General features: G+C 40.8%; 1 long non-coding RNA gene across 1 annotated transcript; it reads right to left on the reverse strand.

Moving 5' to 3' along the window:
* Positions 1-1,656: 1,656 nt before the first annotated feature.
* On the reverse strand, positions 1,657-9,035 carry LOC138950938 (uncharacterized). Its single transcript, XR_011450873.1, has 6 exons — positions 8,809-9,035; positions 7,997-8,067; positions 7,528-7,616; positions 7,178-7,275; positions 5,363-5,510; positions 1,657-3,149 (listed from the first exon to the last, which is right to left on the reverse strand). It is a non-coding gene; the product is annotated as an uncharacterized lncRNA (long non-coding RNA).
* Positions 9,036-9,443: the final 408 nt, after the last annotated feature.

Below are 9,443 nucleotides of genomic sequence, written 5' to 3' on the forward strand. Positions count from 1 at the left end.
TGTTTCTTCTGGTCACCAAGCCTACCGTTTACAAACGCATGCGCACTAATTGGGATTCCCCCAATTTTCTCGACCTTGACCTCAGAACTCTCGAAGCCACTACTTCGGCGTTCAATTTAGCTCGTGCATACCGAGTAGCTGGCAACTTTGCTTTCGAAGTTCCCACTTCCAATGTCAAGGGCCTCTCGCTTGACATAATTATACGACGATATCGCATCTCAAGAGTACTTACCCATCCAAAAGAAACCTCCAGCGCATACTACAATTGCAGGACATTCCGTTTTTAAAGGCAGCTCATTGGGAAATGATCTCAGACACAATATCGAAGACGTGAAATGCGTCAATCGAGCAACTGTCGTAACTTGGCTACAATGAGACGGTCTCCTACCTTGCACCACAGACACGGACTGTGACATTCTTGTTTAATTTAGGTGAAATGCTTAAAACAGAGTGACTCAAAAGCGACAGTTCGATCAGTTACTGACCGAAAAAAACGTGCTCGAGTCATTCGGCGAAGGTGGCGAGCTTTCAAACCAGCACGACTGAATAACTCAGAATGCCTTTTTTCATCATGCCTCTATTCTACACGAGTAACATAGTGCAGTGGTAACGGTTCCGGACTCTCGTTCATTTGCTCCGGGTTCAAGTTCCGCCGGGAGCTATATATTTTTTATTAATCTTTTCCTTTTTAAGCCTCCGCAATTGCATTCCGGCTGCAAAAACCGGGTTTTGCCTCTGTGTTAATTTTATTCATTTGCAAAAGAAACCTTCCTATGCTTTGAAAAAATCATATCATGTCTTGACTTTCAACTGTACGCGCGTGTGTATATGTGTGTCACTACGGTGAGTATGTGTGTGTGTGTGTGTGTGTGTGTGTGTGTGTGTGTGTATGTGTGTGTCACAGTGTGGGTGTCATATGTGTGTGTGTGACGTGTCACTTGTGTCATCATAGTTTCAGTGTGTGTATGAGTGTAGATTGAGAGAGAATGAGAGAAAGTCAGAGAGAGTGAGTGTGTGGTTATTTGTTTGTGACTGTGTGCGTGCGTGTATGGGTGCGTGTGTGTGTGTATATGTGTGCGCGCGAGCGCGTGCGTGAGTGTGTGTGCAGTGTGTGTGTGTGTTTATGTGTGCCGTCAGTGTCACTTGTGTCATAGTGTCAGTATGTGCATGAGTGTACGTTTGTCTGTGTGTGAGTGTGTCGTAAGAGAGAGAGAGAGAGAGAGAGAGAGAGAGAGAGAGAGAGAGAGAGAGAGAGAGAGAGAGAGAGAGAGTGAGAGCGACACTTCTTTGGCAATGTTGGACCAGACAGCGTCTTTATGTTTAACAGGTAGACTGTTCTGAAATTTGGACAGAATAACCGTTCTTTCGTAAAACACTTCTGTCAAGAGTACAGCAATTTCACCATCTGAAAAAGGCGCAGAACGCCCCTCTGTGTCTACTTTCTTTTTGAGCGGCACACGTGCCTTGCCATTTTCGTTGACTGCCATGTTGATAGAAACGTGCGCATGCGTATTAGTAGGGATTCCCCCAATTTCCCCGACCTTGACCTTAATACTCTCGCTGTCACTACTTTGGCGTTCAAGTCAGTTCATGCATTGTGAACACGGTTAGAAAGTTGACTTCGGGAGTTCCCACTTCGAAAAGAGGCCTCTACCCAACAAACATTATGCATGCGTATCGCATGCGTATCGCATGCGTGAAAGCGTGCGTATCGCATGCGTGAAACGCATGCGATACGCATACGATTCTGTAACTTTTGTTTCGTGCGATACGCATGCGTTTTTTGCTCGTATATCGAGCGTGACACGCACCTCTAACGCAGATCTACCGCATGCGTATCGCATGCGTATTCCATTCGTATTCCGGATTGTTTATGCTCTTTATAAAGCAGGTTTTTAGCTGCTCATATTTTCAGGCACTCTGACAACAACACTCACTCAAACCATGCAAGCAGAAACTCAAAAACAAATTGTTTCATCAAAATATTCTGTTATTCAACAATTTTCAATTTTTATAAACATTCACAATCTTAGTGAAAATGCGTAATTAAATTTAGATACACTTACTGGGGCGGGGATGTAGCTCAGTCGGTAGCGCGCTGGATTTGTATCCAGTTGGCCGCTGTCAGCTTGAGTTTGTCCCCACGTTCGGCGAGAGATTTATTTATCAGAGTCAACTTTGTGTGCAGACTCTCCTCGGTGTCCGAACACCCCCGTGTGTACACGCAAGCACAAGACCAAGTGGCTGCCTAAATGGCGGGGTAAAAAACGGTCATACACGTAAAATTCCACTCGTGCAAAAAACACGAGTGTACGTAGCAGTTTCAGCCCACGAACGCAGAAGAAGAAGATACACTTACTTAGTTTCAACTAAAATTATGAATCATATTCTACCTAGGCTTTACATTTTGAACTTGATGGCATTTTGACACATTTAACATTTTTGATTTGGACAAATATAATAAGAAACCCTTTGCGTATTAAAGAAATAGTCACATTTGTTTTAAAATACAAAACCATGTAATGCTGATCAATTAGTGATTTTGTTTGTTCGTTCATGGGCTGAAACTCCCACGGCTTTTACGTGTGTGACCGTTTTTACCCCGCCATTTAGGCAGCCATACGCCGCTTTCGGAGGAAGCATGCTGGGTATTTTCGTGTTTCTATAACCCACCGAACTCTGACATGGATTACAGGATCTTTTTCGTGCGCACTTGGTCTTGTGCTTGCGTGTACACACGGGGGTGTTCGGACACCGAGGAGAGTCTGCACACAAAGGTAACTCTGAGAAATAAACCTCTCGCCGAACGTGTGGACGAACTCACGCTGACAGCGGCCAACTGGATACAAATCCAGCGCGCTACCGACTGAGCTACATTCCCGCCCCATCAATTAGTGATAATTATCAACACTCAAAATACAATTTGTATTCACAATGCTGCGACTTTTCGGCTATCTCTGAACATATATGCAGCGAAAGGCAATGTGTTTTGTAAGGACTCCCAGTGCCGTGCTGACGTCCTCGGTCATCCATCACCAGGCATAAACAAGTGATGCGCCTTCCCTTCCTTCAAAAGATGAGACTCGATCTGCTTGGCTGCATTTGCTACCTCTCCTCTGCAGCCCAGGTCCAACAGAGTTTCCCTGAAACTGACAACAATTTATCAAATCATTAGTTAGTGTACATAGTCTGAAGCCACCTGAACACACGACAGCCATTTTCCTTCAGTTCTCCCCTTATTTATACTATAGGTACATGTTTTTAATTTATTTACACTCATCCTCATGGTACTGAAAAAGTGCCATGAAAGGCAGAAAATAAGAAATAGAAAGTCAAACAGAATGAGGCAGAGCGATGTTAAGATATCAAATAACCAAAGGGAAGTAATCGCTCAATGCATACGACATGTGTAATAGAGTAAGCGAGAGTTGTACGGAACCTTTTCTCCTGGCACCTGAGAGAATAACAACCATTGAAATGAACAAGCGACTTTCATCCTCAAACAAGAAGGGCAAAGCCCATACGACTCACATGCTTGACCTAAACCTAGCAATGACATCATACACTAAGAACTGCTTTACACATTTTTCCTACCAAAATACATGTGACCTTGACCCAAGGTCAAGGTCATCCAAGGTCATGCAACACAAAGCTGTTAATTCAAGACATAGGAAGTACAATGGTGCTTATTGGCTCTTTTTACCATGAGATATGGTCACTTTTAGTGGTTCACTACCTTATTTTGGTCACATTTCATAAGGGTCAAAGAGACCTTGACCTTGATCATATGTGACCAAATGTGTCTCATGATGAAAGCATAACATGTGCCCCACATAATTTTTAAGTTTGAAACAGTTATCTTCCATAGTTCAGGGTCAAGGTCACTTCAAAATATGTATACAATCCAACTTTGAAGAGCCCCTGTGACCTTGACCTTGAAGCAAGGTAAACCAAACTGGTATCAAAAGATGGGGCTTACTTTGCCCTATATATCATATATAGGTGAGGTATTCAATCTCAAAAACTTCAGAGAAAATGTGAAAAATGTGAAAAATAGCTGTTTTTTAGACAACATTTATGGCCCCTGCGACCTTGACCTTGAAGCAAGGTCAAGATGCTATGTATGTTTTTTGGGGCCTTGTCATCATACACCATCTTGCCAAATTTGGTACTAATAGACTGAATAGTGTCCAAGAAATATCCAACGTTAAAGTTTTCCGGACGGCCGGACGGACGTCCGGACGGCCGGACGGACGTCCGGACGGACGGACGGACGGACGGACGGACGACTCGGGTGAGTACATAGACTCACTTTTGCTTCGCATGTGAGTCAAAAAGGATGATCACCGCAAGCTCATATGCTCATCATTCTCCAAGGCACTCCATCTAACACCTACGTACACAGTCATATACAAGAACCAGCTTTTATTCTCGACCGGACTTAGTCCTTAGATCAAGACTGGTTTTAATCAGAACAAATTCAATGTTCATTTCAATGCTTGTTATTCTCTCAGGTGCCAGGAGAAAAGGTTCCGTACAACTCTCGCTTACTCTATTACACATGTCGTATGCATTGAGCGATTACTCCCCTTTGGTTATTTGATAAGAAATAGAAAATAAGGAGCTCAATATTAGCTGATTCTTCAAAGCTTCCTTCACATACAAAGTAACACACACATGAATAAAAACACAAAGCCTGTATTACAACATAAGATAAAAATCAGGGACACATAATTCAGAAAACTTCCATAACACAAACATTTAAACCAGGAATGATGACACAAATGAAAAAAACGTTCGGGGATTTCATACCCAGGAACTCTCATGTCAAATTTCATAAAGATCGGTCCAGTAGTTTAGTCTGAATCGCTCTACACACACACACGCACACACGCACGCACGCACGCACGCACACACGCACATACACCACGACCCTCGTTTCGATTCCCCCTCGATGTTAAAATATTTAGTCAAAACTTGACTAAATATAAAAATCAGGGACACATAATTCAGAAAACTTCCATAACACAAACATTTAAACCAGGAATGATGACACAAAGTGCTTTCCAAGAGTGTTATTTGTGACTGATCATGCCAAAACATCTTGACAGTACAGGAAAATACTGTGAAACTTATCTTACAGGCAGCTAATTGTACAGTGGAACCTTGTATTGAAGAAACTAGCTTTCCACGTTTTCAGTTCACAATGTAATTATGTCTGAAAACAATTCCATTTAAAGATGGTTTCTCTCATAGGACGTGATCTGCTTTCAGTATATTTTTGTGTTAATAGTCAAGATCTTTTGAAAGGTAGGTTCCATTGTACCCACAAACGAAACAAGTGTAAAACACAAACACTCACCAGTAATATTATTTGAGATTGATTTGTGAAACTCTACAGCAAGGGAACACATGGAACGTATGTGGCTGCCAGGGCTCTGAGTCTGACTTTCCTTGTTTCAGTGTCTCTCATTTGTGTTGACAGCATCGATTAGCAGCACCTTGATAAGCTACACAAAAGACAAGAAGAGCAAACGCTCGATCGAGTCACTTTCGCAGTTCTGAATATTATATGAGGCATCAGATGGACAGGAAGAAATTGCTATTCACAACACAATACAGATGTAAATAATTTGATGTAAAGAATAATCCTATAAAGTTTGAATCAAATCCGATGAATAGTTTCAGAGATATGATATTTCAATTTTTTTCCTTCAAGACATACCTGTGACCTTGAAAAAGGTCAAAGGTCACCAAAGCAGACGTCAAAGTGTAGAGGTCACTGGGAGTCACGTTCACATAAAATTTGAGCCCGGTCACTTTTATAGTTTCCGAGAAAAGCCCAACGTTAAGTTGTGTGTTGCCGAACAGAAAAGGCTAGTTATCTCCCTTGTTTTTCTGATAACGTTCGTAAAAGGCTACAGATGTAAATACTTTGATGTAAAGAATAATCCTACAAAGTTTCAATCACATCCGATGAACTTTGTCAAAGATATAAAATGTCTAATTTTTTCTTTGACGATGACCTGTGACCTTGAAAAAGGTCAAAGGTCAACGAAACCATCGTTAAAGTGTAGAGGTCATTGGAGGTCACGACTAAACAAAATATGAGCCCGATCGCTTTGATAGTTTCCGAGAAAAGTCCAACGTTAAGGTGGTGTCTACGGCCGGACGGCCGGCCGGCCGGCCGGACAGACTAACACTGACCGATTACATAGAGTCACTTTTTCTCAAGTGACTCAAAAAGAACATTGTCAATAAATAATATCCTTTTACATCAGTTGGTCTTTTTTACATGTAAATTCACGGATAAATCTAAAGTGCATTTCAGAGCCGTGTTCATCCCAGACACAGAGGTTAATCAGCCAGTTAAACCTGCATGAATTCAAAATATATGTGGGTCAATATGTTATGGCCAGAAAACAATGTTGGGGTACTACTTGTCTCCGAAAACCCCTGAAAACCCCATCTAGACTAACTAAATCTATCTTCAAAGTGAAGTATTGGACATGCCTGTAAAAAGTAAGCCTGATTCGTGCTACATGCACCCTTATATTTGTGTTGAGAGCCGGATTATCGACGAAATCGATGCAACAATTTCAATGCAAGGGAGCAAGGTAACTATTGTTACTCGAAAGCACAAGTACTGATGAGGTCATGTGATTAGTGCTTTCGCTCCTTCGTAAATCCTCGCACAAACACGAAAATAAAGCCATGAACTGTGAAAGTTGCAAATATAAGTCATGATTGCAAACATTATGTAACAAAACACGATCTAAGGACAAATGTTCTTATTTCTGATGAGGTTTTCGGGGGTTTTCGGAGAGAAGTAGTACCGCAATTTTGTATATCTACAGAAATTCCATGGGGTCAAAACTATGGACATTGAACATGCAGGCCTGGAGTCTGCATACCTGACCTATTATGACGGAGGCTGAAAATACTGTCAAACTCAGAGCACAGTTTAGGTTCATAAAACAACAAAAAAAGGCATCCAATATTTGAAATGCCAAAGCTTTTTGTCGAATAACATTGGTGCACAACCACAACACTAACCAGGAATCAAGATAATATTTACAGTCAAGATTGAAAATCTTCTTAGGCCTGTAACTCTCAAGTCTGACTATCCTGCTGAAAGCCTGAATAGCTGAGAAAAACAAAACAAAATCAAACATACCATAAGTGAAAGCCGCAGTCAACCCTTTTGCGGAACAGAAACAGAAAAGATCTCTCCACAGGGAAACATCATCAGGATGGTTGGCCATAACGTGTGTACTGCAATCATAAACAGACACACTGTTACTCATTCAAAATCATAACTACTCACTTAGATACAGATACCTACAGACATCACCATTAAACACAGTCACATGCGTGCGCAAGTCAAAGGATTAGCCTGTGGTTTAAGCATGACATAGAGACTTCTGAGCTCTACATGTTCAGTCCAAAAACACAGGTACTGAAGTAGGGACAACTGCATAAGAAAATGAAACCAAAGAGAAAAAAGCAAGCAAAAGCATTACTTACCTGTTCACAACGCATTGGTATGACCAGGTTAGCAGATAAACACAGCACTGGACCATTGTAAATGGAGGACTTGAAGTTCAATGGGTCCACTGAAAAAGAGATTGTGCACTTTGAAAAATCATAAACCTGGTATACTGGTAACCTTCGTGATAACAATCCTCTCCCTGCATGAATTCAGTTAAACTGAGTTTAAATTGTCCTAACTAACATTTCTGATATGGAGTTTATCAATCACAGTCATTTTGAGTCAGAACTTCAACCCTGAAAATTACTGACTACAAAGACATTCATTGATTCAAATTTCAGCAAAATATATCATATTTTGGCTTGTATGTCATGTAACTCTGAAAAGTGAAAGCATAAATTACTGAAGTTTCATTCACACACACACACACCCACCCACCCACAGTGACACATACACAGAAACACACACAAAAACATTCATCATCAAAGGAAGCCTTAATCATACCTTTGCAGAACAGAAACAGCCAAGATCAATTCCCAATAGGAAACATGGTCCGAATGGTCAGCCGCTGTGTACTGGAAACATAAGTGGCCACACTGTTACTTATTTTATATGTAACTCAGAATTACTCAGATAATTCCACAACTTACTAACATCACATAAAACACACACACAAGCCACATTATGAGTCTGTATGTTTAAAGCATGGAATAGATTATAGAGGCAACAAAAAACCTAAGTACACATATACCTATATATATATATATATATATATATGCCGTTCTTCAGAAGTGTTCAAATTAGAACATAAAACCCCCAAAACCATCAGATACACACATTTTTACACAAAAAAGTAACAGAAAGCCAGAGTGATCTTTGAAATTTAAACTGCACACACAGCACAAAACACATACACTGTGTACATGAATAATAAAGAGGCAACAGTGAGGTCCAAAAACACTACATAAGTGCATGTACAATGCATGTGCAATTGCAAATCAAACAATTTTAAGAACTAAAATTTGTTCCTCCCCAAGATTGCAAACAAAGTCAGTCATTCATTCGAGAAAACATACGCATATCACATGCAGGCCTTATTCATTTTTGACACACCTGATGGTTCATTGCAAGAGCTTTCATCCAAACTAGGGTTTTTTGTCATTTTGCAAACGGGCCAAACCAAATGGTCGACTGTTGACAGATTATATTGTAACACTCAATGATTCATAGTATAAATTTCCCCACCCACAAAATCCCATGTCTTTTAAACACACATAAGAACAGATAGAAACTACAATATTTGTGATCAGATGTACCTTGATAGTCGGTTTGCTCAAAATTCGTCTGGTCGCTAGTGTAAACGTTGCTGGCAAACGAACATACACATCAGCAGCAACGAAAAGTAACCCGCACCAACTGCAGCTCGATCGTTGGATTGGAAACAAAAAATAAAATAATGCATTAACTATTTGATTTATCCTTTAAGTGACATAATTTCATCTTAAATTAATGTAAGAATAAATTTAACCACTTGTTCTTACACGAAAACTAAACTAGACTATTATTATCTTCCAAAAAGGGCTGACGAGTTCATAACTCAGGCATGACGTCAAACGCAAATAGAGCTCGCCAAAAGTAATGACGTCAAATCTTGGACCTAATATGGAGGTCCAAGGTCAAATGCAAATAGCATGCGTATCGCATGCGAGACGAGTTACAAAATCGTATGCGTATCGCATGCGTTTTCACGCATGAAAGCATGTCGCATTCACGTATGCGATACGCACTCGACTCGAGTGCAGAAATCCGTGTTCGATTTTGTGCATGCGTGACGCGCTCGATTCGAGTGCAGAAATCCGTGCCGAGTGTTTTACGCATGCGATCCGAGGGTGCAATGTTTGCTGGGCTACTTCCAGTGTTTCTTACTTCTAGTTCATGCATACGGGCCCTG

This window comes from Littorina saxatilis, linkage group LG16 (assembly GCF_037325665.1).
Source record: "Littorina saxatilis isolate snail1 linkage group LG16, US_GU_Lsax_2.0, whole genome shotgun sequence".
Taxonomy (NCBI): Eukaryota; Metazoa; Mollusca; class Gastropoda; order Littorinimorpha; family Littorinidae; genus Littorina; species Littorina saxatilis.